This window comes from Microtus ochrogaster, linkage group LG9, assembly GCF_000317375.1.
Source record: "Microtus ochrogaster isolate Prairie Vole_2 linkage group LG9, MicOch1.0, whole genome shotgun sequence".
NCBI lineage: Eukaryota > Metazoa > Chordata > Mammalia > Rodentia > Cricetidae > Microtus > Microtus ochrogaster.
Window position 1 is genome coordinate 16,533,571 of NC_022034.1, and position 3,349 is coordinate 16,536,919.

At 42.1% G+C, this 3,349-nt stretch overlaps 1 protein-coding gene and 1 non-coding gene across 3 annotated transcripts in view; one reads left to right on the forward strand and one right to left on the reverse strand.

Annotated features, from left to right (window-relative positions):
- Positions 1–3,349, reverse strand: part of Esr1 (estrogen receptor 1) — a 377,923-nt gene that overhangs the window by 210,429 nt on the left and 164,145 nt on the right.
- Positions 2,363–2,455, forward strand: LOC113457917. The gene has a single exon (XR_003378390.1). It is a non-coding gene; the product is annotated as a small nucleolar RNA SNORD88 (small nucleolar RNA).

Consider the following 3,349-nt stretch of genomic DNA (forward strand, 5'->3'; position numbering starts at 1 on the left):
CTCCTATTACAACATTCAGGAAAATATTAAATAAGTGGAGGTATTAGAGGTTGGGGGATTGTCTAGATCAGATCGGCCCTTGGATAACTCTATCAGGGACTGTCTGGATTATTCATTGATGAAAGAGAGCCCAGCCCACTGTGGGAAGCATCATTCCCTGTGCTAAGAGTCCTGAGAAAGCTAGCTAACCACAGGCCACTCAGCAAGTCAGCAAACAGCATTCCTCCATGGTTTCTACTTCATATCACCCCCTGAGTTCCTGCCCTGACTTCTCTCAGTGATAGAACCTGTTAGACAAAATAAATCCTTTCCTTCCATGAGTGGCTTTGGGTCATCATTTTATCACAACAGCAGAGATGAAGCTAGAAACAGTTTTTCTAGGCTCCGTCTCCAACATCAAACATTCATACATGTCTGTGACTAAAAGGAATTCAAACAGAGATGGGCATGTCCACACTTAAAGCAACATTACTCATAATAGCCAAAAAGCAGAGACAATTCAAGGTCTACTGACTTAAATAAACATACAAAAGGTGGCATGTAAATACAACAGAATTACCATTTAGCCTTTTAAAAGAACAAAAATCTAATATATACTACAACATGTGTGAATGGGGAAATCATAACGCTAAGTAAGACAAGCTAGACATGAAAAGCTAAAAATAGCTCTGGGTACATGATATACCTAAAAGATACGCAGTGCTGACAGCCTAGTGGCCATCGAGATTCATCAGAAAGTGAGGCAGTTATTACCCAAAAGGCACAGTTTCAATTTAAGAAAGGAGAAAGTTCTGCTCATACAACATACATGGACCTAACTGTACCGAACTGCGTAGTTTGAACGGTTCAAGGGGTAAACTTTTGTTGTGTATACCTAGCAATGGGATTGAGAAAATGAACTTGGAGTTGTCATAAGCATCTATGTAAGAAAGAAGAAAGAAAAATCAAAGTTGGAAGACTGTATTGGTCCTGACTTGCTCACATGTGGCAGGCTCTGTGGCCAAGGACTGACTAGTACCATGGGCCATGTGCTTTTCATAAATTAGCCACTGTGCTTGGTGAGTTCAGCGGTTTACTTCATCTCAGGATAGCAAACAATGAGTCTGGTTACTCTAGCTGCACAGTCTGAAGCTGAGACTCCAGGGAGCTAACTAACTTGCTCATAGTCGCTTGGCCCAGAGATGGTAGAACCATCATTAAAATTCAGGTCTGTCTAATCCATGAGTCTTTGGGGGGAGGGGGTTGTAGAATACTGCCATTGTTGGCTAAGTAGAAGGAACACAATACTGACTCAGAACACTTAAATATTAAATTGTTGCTTACAATAATAATGGGACAGTTTAATAAATCACTATAGCTTTTAAGAACATTTCAGAATTAGCAATACACTCATCTCCAGACTGATTCCTAATACACGGTTCTCTCTCACCAAACACGAAAGATAAACCACATGAAAGATATTACATTTATCTGTGGATCAGGGCTTGTATTTTTTTTTTTGTTCTAGAAAACCTCTTTAATATATTCTAGCACAAACTATGGATAAAAGGAAAAACTAGAAAGCAAATTTTTTGAGGAAATTAAACAAAAAAAACTTTATGACCTCTGAAAGAATAATTGCAGCAGGATGTTTGTAAATAAATCCCACTTCGATATTAAAATGACTACTCTCTGATTCACAGCCAGTGCAATGAGCCAAACCAAATGAAATCAAATTTGGCTGTCTCAGTGAACACATTCCTAAAAGTCCAGTGAGGACATTCAGTGGGCCCTGATGTGAACTATTTCACAACCACATCTGTATGCAGTGGCATGAGCAAAAAGCAAAACAAAACAAAACAAAAAGACACCTAGTGTCTTAATCATGTATCCCAGATTCTATTTTCACACTAGTCTTATCCAATTAATCTTATTAGAGACAACACCCACCTCAAAATGGTATTTGGCTTTTATTTTTTTATCTGAACCAGAAAGTATTACTAATATCCAACTGTATTCCCAACAGATGTTTTTAAAGAAGGAATTCTAGGAAAGACAACAGCCCTGGAAAGTTTCCTTTTCTACGTGAAAGTGAAGTCAGAAGGCCTTCTCTCTGTCCTCACAAGACCCCGGTCTACTGCAAATGTTGACAGGACGCCATTGTGTCCAGTCTCTGCAGTCCACCTGCACAGCCACAGTTGTTCCAGCCACCTGGCATGGGGCCAGGCCAACAGCTGTGGGAAAGCATGAGGGGATCCGTGACCAGCACCTCACCACAGTACCCCAGAGACAATGAGTCTCATTCGGCAATGCTTCTCCTAGCTCCACACACACGTTAGTGCTGTTATGCAGGCCACACTAGGACCCTCTGAAATCGCCCCCCCCGCCCTTGTGATGTCCAGCATAGGGCTCTGATCACGCCAAGGACATGGTGCCTTGCCCCAAGACCCTTGATTCCAGGACATGTGGGGGGCTGTGGAGGAAAAAGAAACAAAAAGATGGGGTAATAGGGAAGGATCAAACAAAGAGGACAGTGGAATGATTGGGGTGACTAATTCAAAGGCAGGCAACATGCCTCTAACACTCTAACATCCTGGCCCTTCTCCTTCATACTGCATGCTTCCAGAAAGTTCTCCAAGCTTTCTTACCATTTCAGCTCCTTTAAAGACTAAACGTGGATGTCCAGAAGTGGTAGAAAGAATTTCAAAGTGTTCCCGTCTTGAGAGCAAGGAACAGAAACTGTTCTTACATTCTGACAGACGGGATAAATACGCAGGGACCTTGAGCAGGGTTCTCCCGAGTGTCCTGGTCCCTCAGAGCCAAGTTCAAGCTCATGTCCCAGCTCAGTGTCATTTTAATGCTTTTTTTTGGGGGGGGGGGGTGGTAAAGATGGCTCACTGACACCAAATGTGGTGCAGAATATGGAGACAGAGAGGTCCTTCAAACTGCGGGATCACATTTTTTAGTGGACTCCTGAGTCATGAAGTGCTAACTAAGAATTTCACTGGTCTTTGGGAGTTTCTCCCAAGTTCTTTTATAGGCAAAACTCTACCTAGACATTCTGATGCAAAGTAAGGACAAAAAGGTGAGTCATTTAAGATTTCACAGACAGGGGCTTCCCCGCACATCTGTAGCCTGAGGTCAGACATTGCTGTTTTTTTGTAATTTGACTCAGTTCTCTTCAGCAACAAGGAAACAAATAGCTAGTCCATAGTTCTTAGAAATATCAGCTAATTGAAGTGTGGTGGTGGTGCATGTCTTTAATTCTAGCACTCAGGAGGAAAAGATAGGTAGATCTCTGTGAGTTCAAGACCAGCCTAGTTTACAGAGTTCCAGGGCAGCCAGGACTACACAAAGAAACTCTGCCCCT